This window comes from Castor canadensis, chromosome 14 (genome assembly GCF_047511655.1).
Source record: "Castor canadensis chromosome 14, mCasCan1.hap1v2, whole genome shotgun sequence".
In the NCBI taxonomy this organism is placed as follows: domain Eukaryota; kingdom Metazoa; phylum Chordata; class Mammalia; order Rodentia; family Castoridae; genus Castor; species Castor canadensis.
Genome location: NC_133399.1, coordinates 4640458 through 4663477, shown reverse-complemented (window position 1 = coordinate 4663477; position 23020 = coordinate 4640458). Strand labels below are relative to the sequence as shown.

The window sequence follows — 23020 nt, the reverse complement described above, 5'->3', positions numbered from 1 at the left end:
TCCAGTGACCTTCTTGGGTCTTCTCTCCCCACCTCCTTTATCTATCCCCAGTCTGTAAGCTGCAGTGGGCTTCAGCTCTCTTGCTGGGGTCCCCTCCTCAGAGCCACTTCTCCACAATAAACCCTGTGCTGGCATATGAGTCTTCTGCCTATCCATTCCACACTGATTTTTCATGTCTAATATATGGTGGTGACACCTGAGGCAATTGTGTAGGTTTGACTCCCAGCTCTGCACTCTCACAACTTGGAAAACAGTGGACAGCAACACCTCTTCTCAGGTTCACTCTAGGACCTTCAGCAGAGGCTGAAGTCTGCCTCCTTCATCCCTGCTGTTTCTCCACCTTTTTTTCACTGATCTCCCACCCTTTCTTTCTTTCATGGCTCCAGCAGATGCCATCTCCCCAGTCACTGAAACTCCACCCAACACCTGCCTTCAGTTTTTGTGAGTTGCCCCTGCATTCAGGTGTCTTTGGAGTCCTTCCCTGGACATCCTACTGTGGACCGCAACAAAGCTCTGGCTGGAGGTGAGGAGGTGGGGGGTTGTGGATATACTCCATCCCCCACCTGGGTGGATTCACCTGCTATTTTCTTGGGACACCTAGAAAATATCCACGTGCGTGCACAGATAGTCTAGCGGTTGGCAGTGGGGTTGCCTCTGATCTCTGATGCATCTATCCTACCAAAGTAAGGTAACTGCAAGGACTACCCACCACCTCTCAATTTCAGTCTAAGTCCCACAGGAATTGTCCCCGTATTGGACCTTAAGACCCATGGAAATTGTCTCAAATTTTGATCCTTGAACCCACTGGAACTGTCTTGATTTCTGACCCTCTATTTCCAATCCACAAAATGGTTCAAAATCATCCAAGTCCCTAAGGGGCAGTCCATTGGCATGTCTCATTCAAAACCTTCAGACTCTGGAGTTCACAAAGACATTAAACCCAAATAGCTAATTTTATATTGTAAGATGATTTGGCCACTATATAAATTAGACAATAATAACCATTGACCCAAATGGGCTACTTTATATTTCAATATTCATCACAATGTCAAAATCTTCAAATGCTATGGGACATGGTCCAAAGTTTCTCTATATCCAGGTCTCTGTTTATCTATGCTCCAGTCTCTCCATCTCCCTGCTCTCCTCCTAAACAAAAATATTCCCCCTCCCAACGTTTTTGTTTTCCATTGAAAACCACCTCTCTGATGTCAACACATCTCTATGTCATCCTTTTCTCTTTTTGGAATTAACTTTCTGGTGCTGAAAAGAGACACAAAAGAGAAAGAAAATCTTGACAAGGCAGTTCACTTTGATCAAAGAGTGCAAGCATGTGCTCACTCCAGCTAAGCACAACGCAAGCACAAAATGGCCAACTGTGGCTCCTCCTTATATATCTGACACAGTTATACCTGCCCCTAACCCAGTATTTGTCAAGGTCAAAGGTTCAAAATCTTTCCCAATTGGCTAAAAGGCTTGGGGGATGGGTTTGTCAGGCAATGGAATCAAAAGGGATCCAGAAGAAGAAGCAAGGACCATTTAAACATGCAAGTCACCTAAGATGGCAATTTAGGAATTTTTAAGTAATCTGAGAGGGTAACAAATACTTTGATAGAAAAGCTTCTCTTTCTTTTACTCTTTCCTCATCTCACTAGTTATAAAAAGTGTTTATCTTGGAAACTGTTCTCTCTAAATCTGTCTCAGCCATGATAGAGCCTGCCCGTCTATGCTATAGCCTGCTCGTCTCCTCTCCCAGACTGGCCATCTATGTGAGTACAACAGAATAAGAAATGGCCAAGGACAAATGGAAAGAAAAGTCCTGGTCAAGTCACACTGTCATCTCTCTCAGCCTCATGAGTGACTCACATGGTCCCAGGACTGGAAACATGAAATCAATTGCAAATCCAAATGACATGTGGCTGATGACTGGAGCTACTTTTCTATCCTGACCTCCTGGTCTTCCACCTAAAAAACTAAGCCTCTAAATGTGCCTACACACTTTAATAGTTTTTCTCCTTTCAGTCTTGCTTTGGAGAAGGGCTGATTTCCCATTGCAGATATGTGTAGGCCAGGAGAGGGAACAGGCCATATCCAGGTTGCTGCAGGTGGTGACCCTTGGCTGCTCCATTCATTCTCCTGGCCAAGGCACCATAAGGTCAGTATTATGGACCCATGACCTCAGTCTAACTTGCACACAGGCTGGAAGTACCAAAGACAGAATTTCAAATCTATGTCTAAAAATGTCCCATGTGTTTAAATTTAAAATCTTAGTTTAAAAGGTTATGGCATTTGCTAAAGGCAAAAGGACAACCTTCCTGAGTTCTGCAATGGATTCAATAAGGCATTGGGATTTTTTTCACCAAGCCCCTTACCGAAGATTAACTCTTCAGAAGTTAATTCATTCTACCTTGTCTATGTTTTCTATCACCAGTTTCAATGGAGATGTAATCCTTTTTACCACAATAGTCTGCCCTTCTTTCAGCCTGTCACACAAATTCTAATTTAAAAAATTTTACTATGAAATATGAAGGTGGATTTGTGCATCCTATATCCTTTGTCCACACAAGTATAGGAGGTGCCAACACTACACCCTAGACTAGTCTCCCTAAATTTAAATTAAAGGTTTAGCTACTAACAAAGCTACTGCAGCCCAAGAAAAACTATTAGAGATTATTTTTTTAAAAAACCTTGAGTAGTATATATAAAGCCTTCAATATCTTTGCATGCACTCAGAATTAATGTAGTTGTTTTGTGTGTCATTGGGTGAATTTTGTGTATGTCTGTTGTATGATTAACCTATTAGATACAAAAATCTTGTAGCTATGGCAACAGTATTATTGGAGATTAAGACTGTTGACTCTTTCTTTAGCTATGAAGCTGGCCAAAATGAGTCCTGAAAGAACAGAATGGTACACATCTCAATTTCCTCCTAAAAATTTAAAAAGAACTGATCATTGTATTTGTGGCCACTTAGTTCATTTTTACATGTTCTTGAGCTCTATGCATGCTTAAATTGACATTTATGGCATGCACAACTTAAAACTTTCCTGCACATGCATGTGTTTGTACATCTTTAGAATGATTTTTATTATAAGGTTAATGCCAGGAAATGAAAGTCTTCTCTTCTCCTCTCTCCCACCCCTTCTGCTGCTACTTATAAGAAAAACCAGTTTTTCAAAGTTTTATGTTAATCAGGTATAACTAAAATACAGGCAATATCGTGAGGACAATAATCTCAATCTCTTTCATTTTTTTATGAGTGTAATTTACATTCAGTTCTTTCATAGTTAGATCTATTAACAAAAGTGTCTTTAAGTTACTTATAAACAGTTTAAAATTGTCTTTCTTCATGGGTCTACATAGTAAAAATATAAGGGTAATTGGAAAAATAATTTTATTTAAATTTAAAATTCTTATAAAATCATTTTAAAAATAAAAGTTATAAAGTCAATAAATCAACAAGTAGAAAGGATATAGAAAGGTGTTCAGCATGAATTTTGGGGGAAAAGTTGAAGGGAAAAAGAAGGAAAATTGACTGTAATCTTAGAGTTTCCTAAAATGTTTTCCAGGGTCATGTGAAACTGAACTCGATTCTCTATTTCCATAAACTAACAAGACTATCTTAATATTATTTTTCCCTGAGGAAGATCTGTAGAAACGGTTGTATGAAAAGGTGTTATCAATGTAAATACTTGTGTTTTCTGTTGATCTAGTGAAGCTTGTAAGCACTAATAAATCAGAGTTCATTTTAGTATTTGCTCATGTGAAGTTCTCTTTAATGACCACCCATATCTCTGTTCTGTGCCTAGATTTTATCTAAATATTGTACAAACATTTGCAAAGTTAAAAGTGTCACTTTATCTAAAAGGACCAGCTAAAGCTCTCTTTTATCCAAAAATATTACACCTACATTTTGGCATATAAAACAGTTAATGAAATTTTTGATAGTTGTGCTGTTTGTAATCAGTAACATTCAGAAAAATTCTGATATTTGGGTAATCCTGCTCTTTAAAAACTGGCCTATATTTGTTTTAGCTAATAAAGTGTTACTTTATATATATAAAATGTACTTGTGTATTAGCAAATAAGGCTATTTGGCATCACAGGCATTGTCCCCCTAACTTGTAGCGGATCCAAAGTTAATGATGGTAGACTTTTGCAAGCTTGTGTCTATGTGTTCCTAATTGTAACAAGGAACATTTAGTGCTGCTGTTTTAATGCTGTCAGTCATAATTATTTTCCTAAAAATGCTGTCTGCAGTGTAAATAACTAAAATGTTCTCACAATTCCCAAATGACTTTTCAGTACTTTATCCATAGTTATTCTAAGTCTTCTCATTTGCAGTCCGGGTCCTTCTCTGGAGCTTTGCAATCTAACACCAAAAAGGATTCTATCAAGTACTTCTTTTTCAGTGGAATTAGTTGACTCCTTTGTCAGAACACCCTCCAGATAACAACTCTGGAACTTCTCCCAGAACAGGGACTGAGATGTCATGCCATGGTTGGAACTCTTTGCACACATGCCTTTGCCCCCTGCTCCCAGTTCTTTTGTCTACATAAGCCTATAGCCAGTGTCTGTATCAAATTCCCTTGGATTTTCTTTCTCATGCTGATTGGCCCATGTGCATTTAACTGTATGTCCCACTTTATGTCCCCAAACTTACATTCCTTCATACAGCTTGCCACACAAAATATTGTACAAAGAATGCTGTTTTTATGTCAATGCTGCTTTACTTAAACCAGGCCATGATTGTTCATGATGCCACTAAGAGACCTCCAGAACATGTTGCCAATCTCCAACAACCAACAATGGACAGCTGGGAACAGTGGTCTTCCTGGGTGAAATGGATACCATGAGTCCTCCCTCTGCTGGGTCTCCTTATTTATTCCCATTGTGACCTTGCTTTCTTCAAACACTTTCTCACTTTGTTTCCCAGAGGCTCCAGGCTTTTTTCCACAATAAGCCTTGTGCTGGCATTAGAGGTGACTCCCCACCTATCCATTCTATGTCATTCTTTCATTTCTACCATATCCATTTTCCAGTTTTCTACCATTGTTTTCTTTATATATTCTAAGTTCAAAGCTGTTTCTTTTTTCTCCTGACTAGAGGACTCTGGTTAACATTTACACACCCTTGGGTGTTATTTCAAGGTGACTCCCTTCTCTATTCACTACTGTCTCTAAAAGATGTTTGTGTTGTGATGTCCTTTTCTGACTAGCCTTTGATCTGTTGATACTTCAGTCCCCACCCTGCTTATCCCAGTTTAACTCCTGTCATTACAGGAACATCACAACTTGTAGTTTTTTGTATCTAGGGTTGTGGAGTACATGTGTCACTTCCCCTTGAAATTTTGGTGGAAAAATTTCCACAGTGATGACTTGGGGAAGTAGATTTTTCTATAAGACAGTACTTGGGGAAAAATTTAAAATTTCAAAATTGATAATCCCTCCCACCAAACAGCCAGTATCAAAAGTTGGAAGGATTCTTCTGAATGTCATTGGGACATCCTGGTAGGGTTTTTGTAGGTGAAACTAATAAATTTGTGAATTCTGCTAAAGCTAGTGCCATGGAGATTTTGGCCTTCAAACTTGAGTACTCTCTGCCTTCAGCCTTTCTTCACTGACACTTTAGTTTTCTGACCTTTGTTCTTAGGGATTTCTAGTGAAGGAAGTTAATGCTTCTCTGGAGTGCCTCTTTTGCCTTCAGTTCAGACACAATGCATTGTCCATTCATCTTAATTCTTGGAGTCTGGAAGTGTTGATTTTAAGTTTCTTATCTTTTTTATTCTGTGTTTGGGGATGGCTCCCTATATGTCCTTCTATGTAGAAATCTGAAGAAGTATATGACTCAATTTTACTCATAATGATGAACATGTATTCCCCTCACTGCCCCTTCCTTTCATGGACAATGTGGAGAGCAGCCTATCAAAGGCTATGCGCATCCCAAAGAGTCATCCTGACCACACATCTGCCTCTGGGAGTAAATTTTCACCATAGCTCCCCCATTAACCTATGTATATCTCCCTGGGCAGTCTATTTTCCTTGCTTTCTTAAGATAATTGCTAACTTCATGAGTGGCCTAAACAGGTGTCTGTGAACATTCAGTTATATAAAGAATATGCCTTTAAGTGTCCTTTTCATTTTTGATTGCTCTATTGGTATCAGGATACCTTGTGTGTGAATAGGATATTCAGAGAACAAATGCAATCTATGTCAATGTTAGATGTTTCAGTGTGCCCAGCTATTTCTCTTTTACGTTAATCAAGTCTGAAGAGAAGGAAGGAGAAGTATGTGAGTTAAATAAACTTAAGTTGAAAACATATTCCTTCTGTTCCTCCTGAACAAATGAAAACATGTAATTCATTCCAATGTCACTGAACTTATACCCAACTCCATTATGATATCATTAACACTTTTTAGAAGCTAATAATTTCAACTTATAGCACAAGTTAGCCTCTCCTCATTTCCTCAGGTCTCCCTGAGTATTAAAATCTTTATACACTCTGTGTAAGAGAATGGGCAAAGCATTACCAAAATAATATGTGCAAAGCCTTTTAATCTCACAATAAAGATTTATTGGTGAACCCATGTAAAAATGCAACAACTCAGTTACAGACTGAAAATGAGAGTGTTCTCACCTTGTATTTCATTGGATAGCAAAGAGGATGGAATCATGGCTGCTGTGGTGAGACCATGTTGGCTAAGAAGCAGGAAGTCTTTGATGAGGACCAATCAAGGATTTAGGAAACCTGATGGCTGAGAACCATGGCTTATCTGTGGAGAAGGAACCACATCCTAGACTAGACAGGTAATACTAACAAATGCCTGTGACCTAGAGCAGAGTTTTGCTGACCTGAAACCCCAGGAGCCCACCAAAAACAACAGCCTTAGTCTGACAATCCAAGGCCAAAATCTCCCCTAACCCAGGATCTAGGACAAGTTGATGTTATGAGGCAATTTTATGAGAGGTTTTTTGGCATAATGGGATTTGAACTCTGGGCTCCATGCTTAGGAATGTGCTCTTCAGGTTGAGCCAATCCACCAGCCCTGTTTTGCATTTGGTGTTTTCATGATGGGGGTCTCATGAACTAATTGTCCAGGCTGGCTTCAAACTACAATCATGCTGATCTCTGCCTCCTGAGTACCTATATTTAATTGGAAAAAAAGGCATTTTGGACTGAAATGCATGCAGAGATCCAAGAGGAGACAGAGATGTTAGACTGAAAGCAGTATGGGGATGGCTTAATACCTTAGCACAACCTTTATTGGGAGAAGAATTGTTTGAAAGCAGTGCCACAGCTGCTTGCTGACTAGGGATAGTTATAGAAAGTTAGTGGTACAGTCCAAGGAAGAAGGGAGTCCCAGGGAGAACTCCCAGGAAAGTCACTGGACAGGAATATCCTCCATCAGCCCTCTGACAGTCCCAATATAATGAGGTTTTTCTATGAGGCTGGGTGGGAAATTTCTAGTAAATGGCTAAAGAGGAATGGGTTTCTTACGAGAGTTCCAGGTCCAGGGTAAACAGGACTTAAATCCAGTAACTGTCCTCTGAGGCTCAGTATTCCTAGTGCTGCCACTAATCCCTGAATGTGTTTATTCCCCACATTGGTAGAACCACTGGAAATGAGCAACCCATGCATACATTGTTGCCCTTGCAGTGGAGGGGGGACTCGGTCCCTTTCTCACATACCTGTTACTGTCCTCAGACTATTTCTCATTTTATAATGACATCATGATTAATGCAGGATATGATTTTGGTTTTTGTATTACAGTAGAGGTTTTCCCCAAATGTAAGGTGTGCAGGCACCCCAGTTTTTACACAGAAGAACTTTGCTTTGCTTTTAAAGGGTGGAGAAAGCGACAGTCCAAAGAAATTCAGAGGGCTTGTGGAGGGGCTTAAGTGGTAGAGTGCCAGCTTAACAAGTGTAAGACCTTGACTTTAAGCTCCAGTATCAACCCCTTCAAAAAAAATCTGCTTGCTTTAGTGTTGTTTTGTTTGTTCTGATTAATTCAGGTAACCATTATTGAAGCAAAATCATGAGCCTTTGGGAAGATATGGGAGCATGTCAGAAGTTGTAAAGGGTGGGTGGAACATACAATTCTAATAGGAAGTGTTTTCTCTGGTGCACATAATGCTTTTTCTATGAGTTCAGGTGGTAGATCCTTAGACACTGATGGTTGAATTCCCTTTACAGACTGCTGGCCCAGTTTTGAAGTGGAAGAAGCAGTTTCCATCCTGAAAGTTCAGGAGAATGTTCTGCTTAAGTGCAATGAATACTGAAGCTGACCTGGGTAGGAACCAGAAAGGAGGTCTAGCCTGCCAAGGGTTGGAAACAGGTGTTTGTTCCTGGCACTCTGCCAGTAAAAGGATCCCTTCTCCCCTTAGTGGTCCTGGATCAGAAGTGAAGGAGAAGTGCTGCAGGGAGCAAAATATAGGGAAAGACCAATCAGGCCATCAGGAAGAGGCCCCAGAGCTTAAACACAGTTTGAAAGATAATGCTTCACCATCTTTCTGGTTCTATGCCTCAGAGGTATTAATAATAATTAATAATTCACTGATGCATTAGTCTAGTCCACCATCTTCACATTTATTAATGACTTGTGCAGATACTGATCCCTCCCTTCAATCAAATGTACATGCTCTCTCTTTTATGTATCATTGATATGGTTTCATTTGTTTTTCTTTGTGGTTGTCTGTATTAGAAATCATTTCTTCACTGGAGGAACTGCTGAAGTAGTAGAAATCTGGTCTAGCAAGCATGCCACCCAGAGTTCAAACTCCAATACTGACAAAAAAAAAAAAAGAAAAGAAATGTTTTCTTCATACTTACCACAAGGGTTACATAAAATATAATATGGCTATCCACAATTTAGGAACGAAGACTTAGCTTTAGTTGAATATAAAGAAAATTTACTTTTATTTCCTTCCTACTCCACATTAAATATTATTCATGTCATACTTTACAACTCTCTATACTTTATATTAATTAGTTAATAGTATTGTTTGTTTTTAATTTTTTTTTCTCACTGAAGTTAAAAAACATTTTGGTAGTACTGGGGTTTGAACCCAGGGCCTCACATTTGCTAGCCAGGCACCCTACCACTTGAGCCACTCTGCCAGCCCTGAAGTTAAAAATTTTTTACACTCTCCAATGCAGCATTAGCATATTCTAAATATGAATAAACTTTACTTTATGCCAGTGGGATTAATGCCATTTTTATGCCATTTTAAGGTTACTTAGTTTAATTTTTGCTTTTGTAATATGTAAGCTGTCTCATCACCTCCTTAAGGAGGAGACACAGGATATTCTAAACAGATTGTCAATATTGATAAATGCCTGGGTGGCAGCAAAAGCCTGAGGAATCTGTACTTCAATAAGGAAAAGTGGCTTTTAGTGCTGTCCTCAACTACAGTCAGACTTTCATGATCTTTCTATTTGTGCATAATTGCTCAAAGCACAATTTTGTTTGATTTTATTACCTAGTGTTGCAGAAACGTTACAGAAAGTATGACTGAGCAGCAAGAATAAGACACAAACCCAGGTGGTTGGAGGAAAGGAAGGTTTATTACACTAGTGGGCCAGCACTTGGATATCTCCAAATTGGGGCCCACCTTGAGCTCAGGATGGTTGAGGTTTTTATACTAAGAAAAGCAGCAGCAGGCAAGCAGAGAGTGCAGAAGAAGACTTGGCAATTAGCTGTTCAAAATTACAGTATATCATGTCAATGCACCTGTGGACAAAGGCCATCTGCAGTTTCTAAGGAGATAGCAGGATGTAGGAACCCTGGAAAGGGGAAAGGCTTTACTTGTCTTTTATCCTTTCCCAGCTTTTATCTTTCTCCTGGTTTCCTTATCATTAGCAATATCACCTCATAGAAGTGCTGACTCCGATTTATTTTCTCATTCAATGAATGAAATCTTCATATACTCTTCAAAAAGCATTAAAAATCTGTGAGATTTTAATAGCAAATATTACTTAGGCAAATTAATGGATCTCACAGCTTTGCACTTGTTTGGCAGGTACTGTACTACTTGACTCACACCTCTAGCCCTTCTTTCTTTGGCTATTTTTTGAGATCAGTTGTTTCCCATTTTTAGTTTTGGTTTTTCTTTTTTTTTTTTTTTTACTTGCACTGGCCTGGAACCAATTTTCCTCATCTCAGCCTCCCAAGTACCTCAGATTACAGGCAACAGCCATTGTTTCCTTGCTCAGTATGACATTTTCATACATCTATGTTGTGTACTTTGATCACAAACACTCTTCTGCATACTCTTCTCACCCTCCTGGTTGTCCTCTTCCTTTCCTCACATAGTCCCTGCTACTTTCATGTAAAACAGTCATCATATGTCACATAAAAACTCTTCCTACATAGAATTATTTACACGTCTTTATATTTTTATAGTAGAAATATAAAACTATTCTGATAATTGAATGATATTAATGTAAACTTTATAATATAGATACATGTAAAAACTTTGGAAAGATACATTAAAAGATAGAAATTGTTTTGTATAAACACATTCTCCATATAAATATAGAAGATAAAATAAATGTTCTTATTTGAAAAACTCACAAAATACCTTTGTACCATAATACATAAGAAAAAATGGTGAGCAGACAGCCCTTCACCTGCTGTATCTCATTGGCCCTTGAACTTGATACAAAAATACTAATTTTGTTTGGCACCTGTGGATCATGCCTATTTACTTCAAAAGTTGACATTGGGAAGGTTGTGTTAAGGATAGCCTGGGCAAAGAAGTGACCCCCATCTTTGAAATAATCAGACCAAAATACACTGCAATAGGGCACTTGGTTTAGAAGCACAAAGCTGTGAGTTCAAACCAAAATCCCACACTCAAAACAAGACAAAAACTAAAATATGTAAGTTACTTTATACTTTCTCAAACTGGCATATTTTGTTATTAGCAAGAGAAACTGGTCTAACACAAGCAGGTTTTATAGAAAAAAGATTTATTCTAGCAAAAAAAAAAAAGCCTTGGTATGTATAGAGTCTTTCTGGATTTGAAGGATGACATTTAATAGCAATGGCCTTGCCAGTGAACTAAGGAATGGGTATATAGTTAGCGAAAGGGGTAGAGAGGAACATACAGGAAAAGAAAGATAAGCAATGGAGTTTGGAAGGTTTTACCAGAATAGAAAATGGAAGGATGGGCCAGGAGGATCTTTTTATTCAGAAAATAGAAAAGCAAAGGGAGAAGGTGCTACTGCTGATAATTTTGAGATCTTCAGGGAAAGAGGTAAGATGATGTTCCAGGAGCTACTGAAGAATACATGGAATGAAAAAGGTGTTGAAAATTACTTCTAAATTGATCTTATCAAGTTTGAGATGACAGATTCCAGGTGCAGGGAGCATAGGAAACAGTGTATTAGTCAGTTTTCACTCTGTAGCAAATTCTTGAGCTTGTGAAGTTGTACGAGTTGTTTTTTGGTTCCTAGTTATGGAGGTCCCATCCATGATGAAATGGCTCTGTGGGATTTGGACATGGAGCCTGGCAGCACATAGGATGAGGAGCATGTGGTGAAGCAAAACAATAAACTTCATGGTAGGGAGCAGAAGAGCAGAAGTAGAGTAGGGTCCATTGAACTCCCTTGATGGCTTGTCTCCAAATATCTGAAGACTCATACTTGGCCTTAACTCTTACAGGTTTGAAAAGCTTCCAATAGTCCCAAGCAGGGGACAGATCCCTCACTTATTTGCCTTTGGATGACCTTGGTTCAAACAACTCCAAGTAGGAGGAAATGGAGAGTGCTTTGTCAATAAGTATTAAGTTACAGAAACAATAAGGAGTCATATGTTCTGTACATGCAGATGTGTTTAACATTCTATCCATTCCATAACTGGACTTTATCTAGGCATGCATAGAAGAAGTGGTGAGGTCAGACTGTAATTTCACAAAGTCTGTAAAAGTAACCTTAGAGAAATACTTACGGGAGCATGTGCATGAATGAGTTTATGAATGTGTCAGTTTCTTGTTATCTCCATGTGATTTTTCCCTCTGTTTAAGGTCAACATTGAAGGAGGGGCATTAGTACCATCTGAGGAAGAGGGGGCAGCAGGCATGCTGAGGCCCCAGACTTAAATCCTTAGGTGTGCCTGCTGCAGCACCTGGACTGTTGCACTGTGAGGCACCAATCCAGTGTTCAGTCTGGTATTCAAGCTTGGGAATATGCTGTACCTTCTGAATGTGGGTCTTCACTGTAACTGGGGGTCAAACAGACTCCTTGTCTTAACTACTGCAAAGGGTTTTTATATTTTTATTATTATTTTTTATCTTCACTCTTCTATCATTTGTACAGTTCAGATAAGAAAGCTACATTTTCTCCTCATACAGTTGAGGTTGAGATTTTAGGTAAGAAATTCTTGTCCATGAAGAGAAGTGTATGATACCAATTCCTGAAATGTGACATCAGTCCTTTCCTCTTGGTCAAGAGAGTCATCACCTGGCCTGGCCTAGAACCACACTTTTCTGAGGTCACAGGCTGTCTCCATGGGAAAATGAGTGTGGAATTCTCTTAGCATATTCCTGACTTAATTTCCCAGTTCAAGAAGAAGTGTCTATTCTGAAAAGCAGGTTCCACTTAACTACAATGAGTCCCCAGGCTGGACTGGGTAGGCACCAGGGAAGAGAACTGAATTGCTGAGGGCTGTTCCTGGATTCAATTATTTGGTTTTTGCACTCTCCCTGGTAGGGGATCACTTCTTCTGTTACTCAGATCTCAAGGGGTGGGTTCTGGATCCATAGCCAGTGAGAAGTGCTTGAGAAATGGTGAGTCACAGGCTGGTCTAAGGAGGACCCTCTGCATAATACAGGAAATGCCTTCCAGTCTCTGCCATTTTCTGAATCACAGTTTGCTGCTGACAACAATTCTATGTAATTCAGTCTCTCTCCTACTGTGACCTGCACCTGGTGCCAGGGTTCACTTTCCTCACCAAAGAAGCCTGAAATGCTGCTCTTAACTGGCATCTCAGACCCTAGGAGAAAGAGGAGGTTAGAAATGGCCTCAAAAGGTTGGTGCAGAACAGGGCCTCCCAAGTATAGCACTTGCAGTTTGTGGGCTGAGTCTTCACTTGTGCAGCTTTGCACTTTTTCTTCTCCACCCTGGGGTGGGACTGTTCAGGTGGGTGAACTCTGGCATCCTGTACTTTATATGCAGTGACCTGGCCCAGGCCCAGAGCCCTGTTAGGACTCCTCAGCACTGGAGCTGTAGGTCTCCCCAGCCTTCGGTGGGTGAGAGGCTGTTGCTTCCTCCGTTATCCTTGGGACATTGGTGATGGCCCTGAATTAGCTAAGTGTTTAGAAGTCAGTCTTAGACCATGGCAAGGTTTGCAGACCAGTTCTTTTTAAGGCTGTCATAAATTCCTAAACTGAAGCTGTCTTTGCAGTGCTCAATCCACTTGAAAGGCTGTGCACATGAATCTGTGGTTCATGGTGAAGGGGAGATGTTGGGAAGGTATTGAAGGTTTGAGGTTTTTTTTGTTTTTGTTTTTGTTTTTTAAATTCATTTAGCCTTGAGGTTTTTGAAATCTCTGACATCATTGGAGTTGTCTAGATACTATGTTCAAAATTTAATTTCAGATGGAGGCAGGGCCTGGCCTACTAAAGTCACAGCAGGACAGCACCAATTCTGAGTCTCAAGGTGATTTAGAGCAGAGCTGTGCTTTCTAGGGAGGAGCATACTATGGTGGACAGCTGTGGTAGAGGAAGGACAATGGAGGGGGCACCATCAGCTTCTGGACCAGAGATCCTTTCTGCTGAGCTGAGACTGTCTTTCAGTGGTTGTTGTTGTGCCTCAGGTTGAGGGTGGGTCATAGACTTCAGGAGTGTAAGAGAGACAAAGTTCAGGAATGTTTGCTTATTAAGTGTTCTGTTTCTTCTGAACAATTAAGGCAATGTTTTTGAAGCACAAAGTGGGAATATCAAAAGTGTGAGCCTTACCTTGTTTTAGGTTTACTGAGGAAAGACATCTAAGAGTAATGGGAACACAAAGGATGGTATTGTTTTAATCACAATTGTTTTTTAGGATTACTTTGCTTTGGTAAGATTTCAGCTGTTTGTATTTCCTTTTTTGTTGTACAGTGCTTTGAACTCAATGTCACACAGTTGCTAGGCAAGGCTTCTACCACTTAAGCCTCTGCACCAGAAAGTTGTTTGCATTTTCATTAAGGGAGTTGGTCTTGTCAGAATGTACTTTGTGACAATTGAGAAAGCCTGTGAAATACAGTGGAAAAATAAGACACATTTGATTTCTGTGCTAGAAAACAGGTTTTCTTTATTACTTTGAGGGTTTATTTGGATGTATGAAATTGGTGTGATAGCTACACCTTATTTTGTACTTAATAATTTTGCTCACTTGTTGGTATGTTCTTACTTTGTGTGTGTGTGTGTGTGTGTGTGTGTAACTGGGGCTTAAATTCAGGGCATACTCCTTGAGTCACTCCACCAGCCCTGTTTTCTGAAGGATCTCACAAACAATTTGCCTGGACTGGCTTCAAACCATGATCCTCCTGATCTCTGCCTCCTGAGTAGCTGTGACTATAGGTGTGGGCCAGTGGCACCAACCTTGTTCTTTCTTTGGAGAGAATGGGTAGATTCAGAAATCCTTGTAAATAAAGACAAGTGTCTGATACCAACATAGTGTGACCACACCAGGCCTTTTGTCCTATTCTATTCAAGTCTCACTTGCCCTGCCCTAGAAATTGGTCATTCTGTGAAATTAGGGACTATATTCTTAAATGCTGAGTGTGGAATATTCTCAGCAGACTCCTGGCCCCATTTCCATGTGAAAGAAATAGAGTTCTTTTGGAAAAGCCAGGTGGTGGTTCTGCTTAAATACAATGCATCGCCACATTGGTGAACATAAGTTTTCTTTCTCTCCCTCTCTCCTGATCACATTTTCTAATGTGTAGATGGTTCTGTTGACTAATGAATCTCCAATGCCTTCCCACCCCTCACCCAGCATGAAAAGTTGCTGCATGCCACATTCATTAATTACTCTTATTTAGTTACACCTTCCGTTCAATCTTGTGGTCTTGTTCCCCTTTTTTTTTTTTTTCTTACTGGTATGCTTTGATTTTTTTTTTCATTAAGATTTGTGCTTGTATTAAAATATGGTTTTTTTTTTTGCAATTACAAGTTTTCATATAATGTCTTATACTTATCTTCTTATAATTTTAGCAATAAAACTTAGGTATAATTGCAAACAGAATATTCTTTTATGCTTCGCACTCTACATTTACTACTATTCATGTTATACTTAAGGTTCTGAACTGAAGAAATGGTCAGATTCATAAATTCTTCTTACATTAAACTGCCTAAATGTCTCTATTTTCCCCTGACCTTCACAGATTTGTAATTCTATTGAGATATGGTCTGATTCCTGGAATCTATGTGCATGGAAAAATGAACACTTTCCAAAATCAGCCCCAAGGTACTGAGAGTTGAACTCTCAGAAATGATAGGAACACTCCTGCCTGTCAATGTGTGGGTCTTCTTTCCAGTGCTCACCGGTTTCCCATTGTCACCACTCCTTCTTGAGCTGTTCTTGTCCTCTGTTCACAAGTCCAAGACTGACTTCAGCTTACAGTCATTGGCCTCAGCCCTGTACTCTCTATTGCACCTTATGCATGGTCATCACACCATGCATGACCATGATTTTTTTTTGTGGTACTGAGGTGTGGACTCAGGTATTTCATGTATTTGTGCTTCCAAAGCAGGTGCTTTACTGTTTCAGGCACACTTCCAGTCCATTTTCCTCTGGGGTCCCCATCACTTCTTTGCCTATTTTGGTTTCAAGCTGCAATCCTGATCTCAACTTCCCAAGTAACAAGGATTATTGATGTGAGGCATCAGAACCCAGCTCAACATTGATCATTTAATGCAGAAAAAAGTCACAATAGTTGCAGTATTTGGTTTCAGGTGTGCTGTAGTAGTTGCCTGGAACATTGTCTTAGACAACAAGGGTAAACAGAAGAGCAGAGTTTTATATAAGGGGAGAGGAAAAGAGTAGAAAAGCTCCTATATACATGGGAGGGGTCTCAGAAAGGCAGAGCTCATGAGACTCATTGAATAGTGGTTTTTATAAGGATTACAACTTACTACTCGAAGGAAAACTGCTTGTGTCTTTGTACTACTGGTCCATTTAGGGGATGTATGCCATCATCACACCATGTGTTTTATGGTGGGACTGTGCTTGCCCTACTTTCCCTTCCCATGGCCCTGAGGTCTGACATACTGACTAGACATCATACAGAGAATAGATTATTATTATTATTTTTATTGTTTTATTCATATGTGTGTACAAGGCTTGGGTCATTTCTCCCCCTTGCCCCCACCCCCTCCCTTACCACCCACTCCGCCCCCTCCCTCTCACCCCACCCCCTTGATACCCAGCAGAAACTGTTTTGCCCTTATGTCAAATTTTGTGGAGACTATAAGAGATAATGGGAAGGACCAAAGGTTTTTGCTAGTTGAGATAAGGATAGCTATACAGGGAGTTGACTCGCATTGATTTCCTGTGCATATGTATTACCTTCTAGGTTAATTCTTCTTGATCTAACCTTTTCTCTAGTTCCTAGTCCCGTTCTCCTATTGGCTTCAGTTGCTTTAAAGTATCTACTTTAATTTCTCTGTGTTGAGGGCAACAAATTCTATCTAGTTTTTTAGGTGTCTTACCTATCCTCATATCTCCCTTGTGTGCTCTCGCTTTGTAATGTGATCAAAGTCCAATCCCCTTGTTGTGTTTGCCCTTGATCTAATGTCCACATATGAGGGAGAACATATGATTTTTGGTCTTTTGGGCCAGGCTAACCTCACTCAAAATAATGTTCTCCAGTTCCATCCATTTACCAGCGAATGATAACATTTCGTTCTTCTTCATGGCTGCATCAAATTCCATTGTGTATAGATACCACATTTTCTTAATCCATTCATCAGTGGTGGGGCATCTTGGCTGTTTTTCATAACTTGGCTATTGTGAATAGTGCCGCAGTAAACATGGGTGTGCAGGTGCCTCTGGAGAAACCTGTGTCACATTCTTTTGAGTATATCCCCAAGAGTGGTATTGCTGGATCATATGGTAGATCAATGTTTAGTTTTTAAGTAGCCTCCAAATTTTTTTCCAGAGTGGTTGTACTAGTTTACATTCCCACCAACAGTGTAAGAGGGTTCCTTTTTCCCCGCATCCTCGCCAACACCTGTTGTTGGTGGTGTTGCTGATGATGGCTATTCTAACAGGGGTGAGGTGGAATCTTAGTGTGGTTTTAATTTGCATTTCCTTTATTGCTAGAGATGGTGAGCATTTTTTCATGTGTTTTCTGGCCATTTGAATTTCTTCTTTTGAGAAAGTTCTGTTTAGTTCACTTGCTGATTTCTTTATTGGTTCATTAATTTTGGGAGAATTTAGTTTTTTGAGTTCCCTATATATTCTGGTTATCAGTCCTTTGTCTGATGTGTAGCTGACAAATATTTTCTCCCACTCTGTGGGTGTTCTCTTCAGTTTAGAGACCATTTCTTTTGTTGAGCAGAAGCTTTTTAGTTTTATGAAATCCATTTATCTATGCTATGTCTTTGTTGCTGAGCTGCTGGGGTTCCATTGAGAAAGTTCTTGCCTATACCTATTAGTTCCAAAGTATTTCTTATTCTTTCCTGTACCAACTTTAGAGTTTGGGGTCTGATATTAAGATCCTTGATCCATTTTGAGATAATATTGGTATAGGGAGATAACCATGGATCTAGTTTCATTTTTTTGCAGACTGCTAACCAGTTTTCCCAGCAGGTTTTTTTGAAGAGGCTGTCTTTTCTCCATCATATATTTTTCACCCCTTTGTCAAAGATAAGTTGGTTATAGTTGTGGGGTTTCACATCTGGGACCTCTGTTCTGTTCCACTGATATTCATGTCTGTTTTTGTGCCAGTACCATGCTGTTTTTATTGCTATTGCTCTTTAATATAGTTTGAATTTGGGTATTCTGATACCTCCAGCATTGTTGTTTTTACTGAGTATTGTATTGCGTTGGCTATTTGTGGCCTCTTGTGTTTCCATATAAATTTAACGGTAGAATTAACAGCAGAATCTTCTTTTAGGGTAGGAGTTGGGGATTGGTGTTCTGTAGATTATGGATAAGTTAAACTTACTAGGGAATTTTGATAGTGTATGAATTTATCTGAAGTTTTATGGATGATTGCTTATTCCATGATTTTCCAATACATGGAATGTTCTAATTTCTTACACTTTTCCATTCATAATTAAACAACTTCGTTGTATGCTGTTGCTAGCACTACACTTAGAGCCTGGGGTGTTGAGTATTTCTCCTACTTGTTCCTTCATGTTACTCTTGCCCCTATCTTACCCTTTCCCTTCTGCCTGTTATTCTTCTTTTGCTGTTCCTTTGTTCTGTGTAAATGGTGTCCTATTAATTTGAAGTTCCGATGGTTAGTATAAATTCAGCAAAATGTTGTGTTATATATTTAGCTGGTGTAGTACAATCTTGCTGAAATCCTTTATTTACCTATTTATTTGCTTATTTATCATTCAGGGTCTTGTGGTTTCTAAGGCAAGTGCTAAGCTAAATTCATTACAGTAGGATGTTGTTGGTGTAATTGCTTCAGAACTCAGAACACTCTCCCCTTTTTACAGTTAAATTGTTCACATTCATCCCAATAGTGGTTCCCAGATGCCAGTAGACATGCAACTTTTCTCATGCATCTATAGCAATATTCAGTCTTAGGACACCTCATACTACATTTATGGGAACAAGTAGTAGGAATTAGTAATGGGAAGTGCTAGAATCCCAGTGTACAACATGGAATTGTAGGGACCAGCTACCAAAATAGATGTTTATGCTCTATTCTCAAGTTAAAAAATAGTTCCAGTGAGATTTCAGAATTACTATGTGATGTATGAATGTAGATGGTGGACGAGAGTGTGATGACCCTGAACCGATGCAAGTACTTGGAGGACCCATCGTCATGTGACTTTCTTGCAAGGACAGTCTCTACCTCACTTGCTGTGACTTTCACAGTTCTTCTTGTAGATGGTGTCAGATGTTGTAGGAGCCACTGACTTTGAGCATGTGTTGCCACTTGTTCTTGGCTTGGTTTCCTTCACAGATAGGATAGATGATTTTCTCAAGAGAAAATTTTACTGAAAGAGATGTACAAAAGCGTTCATCTTTCTCACAAATGGAAATTCACAATGGAATGAAACCTGTCATTGTACTTGTTGTGGTTTGACAAACATCTTCAGTAAACACAGATAAATGACAGGTTTCAGGGTCCATCAAGCAATACAGCAAGTCCAGGGCAGCATGGAATAAATAGGAAGGCTCACTTTCAATGACTAACACACAAAATCTTTTAACAACAATTAAAAGTCCATTGAAAATTATGCATGTATTTGAATGCTGTATATGTAATATGAGCAAAATATAAATTCATGCAGAATGTTCCATAGAACACAAACTATAAATGTATTTTTTATCATTCTTAAATAGTATGTGTATGCAATTTTTACTCCTGAACATCAGGTTTCTGTTTATCATTCTGGTTCCTACTTGTGAACCCAGCTGCAATGGTACCTGAGACAGGAGGACTCCTAAAATACATAGTTGGATATTGCCAGCACCCTACTTCAAATAATAACAGCTCAATAAAAGACAGTATGTGGATTAATTTGACATAATCTGTAAGTTATGTTTGAGCTTCATGGATACCGACTTTTAAAAAAAATATGTAATGCTTCAGGAGTTTGCATGTCATCCTCGTGCTTGGCCATGTTAATCTTCTCTGCACCATTCCATTTTCAGTATATGTGCTGCTTAAGTGAACATGACACTGACTGTTTTAATCATATCAGTTGATAAGGTGTCTCTACTTTGATTTATATCTGTGTTGGATTTATCAGTGAAGTAAAATAGGTTTTTCAAAATTTTCCAGTAATCTTTAATTTTATGCAACATTTGAGAATTTCTCCTCTTTTGCTATCAATGATCCAAATAGAAAGAAATGCCCTCCATCACCTGCATATCTAATCAGTTTCCCACTACATGGAGCTCTGTTCTGGTCTCCCTTGTGGCATTTCCCCTATAGCTAGACCAGCCTTCCAGGCCAGCACTCACTGGATCAGCAACTGACCCTTGCTGGGAGTTCCCAGAGATAGGACAATGCAGAGACCTCTCAATAATGAAGTTCCAGACTCAGCAGATTATCAATATGGTCTGCCACCACTGTACCTTCACTGAACACCTAGAAATAGAGAGAAGTTGCATATTGCCAGCATGGTATGTGAGGCTCTTGCTTTCTTTCCTCAAGTCTGTTGTTGATCTTGTGTATTCCACAGCCTTATGCTTTTTTCCCCTCCTTCTCTCCTGATCTGCAATTTTGTACTTTGTATAGTGTGCTGTACACTACTGAACCTTCAGTGTCCTTCCTTCATTGCCCAATTTGAAAGGTAATGCGTCACCATTTGTCTGGCTGTATGTCTTAGAGGTACTAATAATTCACTGATGCACTAGTCCAGTGTACTATCTTACATTTATTAATGACTTGTGCAGATACTGATCCCTTCCTTCAGTCTTATTTTCATGCTTTGTGTTTTATGTATTACTGATATGATGTGTTTTCATTTGTTTTTCTTTGTTGTTGTGTGTCTATTAGAAACATATTCTTTCCTGGTGGAATGGTTCAAGTGGTATAGCACCTGCCTAGCAATCTTGCAGTCCTGAGTTCAAATATGAGTACTGCCATAAAATTAAAAGGAAATGTTTTCCTTGCAGTCACCAAAAGCGTTACATAAAATATAACTTGATGCACTCTGCCAGCTATGAAATTAAAAAAATTTTTACACTTTGCCTTACAGCATTTGAGTATTCTAAATATACCTTTATCTAGTGGGATTAATGCCATTTGCATGCCTTTTTAAGGTCACTTTGTTTAATTCTAAGAACTGTTACTATTTTAGTTAAGGCGGATCTCATAGTGATGAACTTCTTTATCTTTTGTATGCAACGCCTATACCAGCAAATGAAATAGGGCAGATGTTATACTTCAGGGAGGTGGAATAGGAAGTTGGCCTAGACTTTCTGAGTCCTCTTTACACAATCTACCCATTTTCAGCCAAATAAGTTAAAATGTGCCAACACAGGGGATGCAATTATTACATGCAGAAATAGGAGTTACATACCAGCAATATTGTACACAAGAATCAAGATGGACTAAAGCTAAACCTTTATCTACCTCAGCAAAGCAGACTGCTTTATCCAAGGCCACAATAAAATGCCCATTTTAAGGTTATACATATTCCATAGCTTTGCACACCCTACATGGATACACCACACAGACCATAAGTCTCTGTGTTGAATTAAGAGCAGGTAAGGATTTAGCTTTGAGAGTTTGACATACTCTGGTGCTTCTCCTTCAATGACTGAAATGATCTCTCCTTCATCCCCTTTGTATTTGCCAGCAGGGAACTCTTACCCCGAGTAAGTTTAAGGTTCTTACCTAAACAAACTACCAAAATCATGAGACCTTTTTCCAGGACACTGCCTAAATCTGTCTTTGTTTTAAGCCTCTTCTTCAGAGATTTTCATAATAGAAATGTTACATTGTGATTCCACCAGCTCTATGCATGGAAAAAGCAAACACTGTGCAGAAAATAGACCCAAAGCACTGTGAATTTCAACCTCTGACACAAGAGAACTCCCAAGGATGTTCATGTCTGTCCTGGTTTCCAGTGAGTGCTCTGTAATTCCTTACTGTCAACTTCTGCTAAGTTGTGTTCAGTAGCTGGAGCCCAACTAGAAAGGAGAGAAATGACTCAGTGTAATGTCATTAACCTCATTCCTCAAGTCTCTGCTGGATATCAAACCAGCATTCATAATTCAATATGTACAAAAGTGACAATCACATTTTTGAATGAAGCAGTTTCTGATGCATCCTTGATGTATACATACAGTGGAAAAGAAATTTAGCCGGAGACTTCATATTGACTTAAGAATCATGTAAATAATTATCCTTTGAAATGACAGTCTGTCTTCTACTGTGACTTGCACTTGGTGTCATGGTAGTGAGCGGAACTTAAGTCACCAGAGAAGCCAGAAATGCTGAGTTTTTAACTGGCATCCCAGACACTAGGGAGGAAGAGGAGGTTAGAAATGCCCTGAAAATGTTGGTGCAGACCTGGGTCTCTGGTGCAGCACTGCAGTTTGTCTCCTGAGTTGCTGCTAGTGCAGCTTTGCACTTGTTCTTCACCCTTGTGTGGGTCTGGTCAGACAGGTGAACTCTGGCACCCTGTGCTCTATGTGCAGTGACATGGCCCAGGACCAGACCCCTATTAGGACTACTCAGAACCTGATCTCCTGGTCTCCCCAGGCTTCAGTGGGTTAGCGGTTGTTGCTTCTTTTACAGGAGGAGCTATCATCCTTGTAGACCCTGCTTCATCCATTCTGCTTGGAGCAATAAGCTAAGTGGTTAGAAGCCATTCTCAATCCAGATCCAAATCTGAAGCCCAGTTCCTCTTAGGGCTGTCATAAATTCCTAAACTGAAGCTGTCTTTGCATTGTCCAGTTCACTGGAAAGGCAGTGCACGTGCCTGTGGGGCTCATGGTGAAGGGGAGATGTTGGAAAGGTGTTGAAGATTTGAGGTGAGTTTTTTGCCCTCTCTGACATAACTGGAGTTGTTTAGATAGTGTGTTAAAAATTTAATTTCAGATGGAAGCAGGACCTGACCTTACTGAAGTTGCAACAGCAGGACAGCACCTACTCTGAGGTCTGCAGGGTCTCAAGGGTGAGGTAGATCTAGTCTTTGCTTTCTAGGGAGGAGAACACTGTAGTGGATGACTATGGGAGAGGATGGACAATGAAGGGGGCACCATCAACTCCTGGACCAGAGAGCCTTTCTCTTGAGCTGAGACTTTCAGCTGATCACAAAGAAGGGATTGGGCAAAGAAGGGCTGTTATTTCAAGGGAGGACCAAAGAGTAGTAAAAAGAATATGGGTGGTGATGG

General features: G+C 39.6%; 1 protein-coding gene and 1 non-coding gene across 2 annotated transcripts in view; one reads left to right on the top strand and one right to left on the bottom strand.

Moving 5' to 3' along the window:
* The window catches only part of LOC109701914 (uncharacterized), a 51533-nt gene that overhangs the window by 16393 nt on the left and 12120 nt on the right, over positions 1-23020 (top strand). The window lies entirely within an intron of this gene.
* Positions 19741-19844, bottom strand: LOC141417047 (U6 spliceosomal RNA). Its single transcript, XR_012441677.1, has one exon. It is a non-coding gene; the product is annotated as a U6 spliceosomal RNA (small nuclear RNA).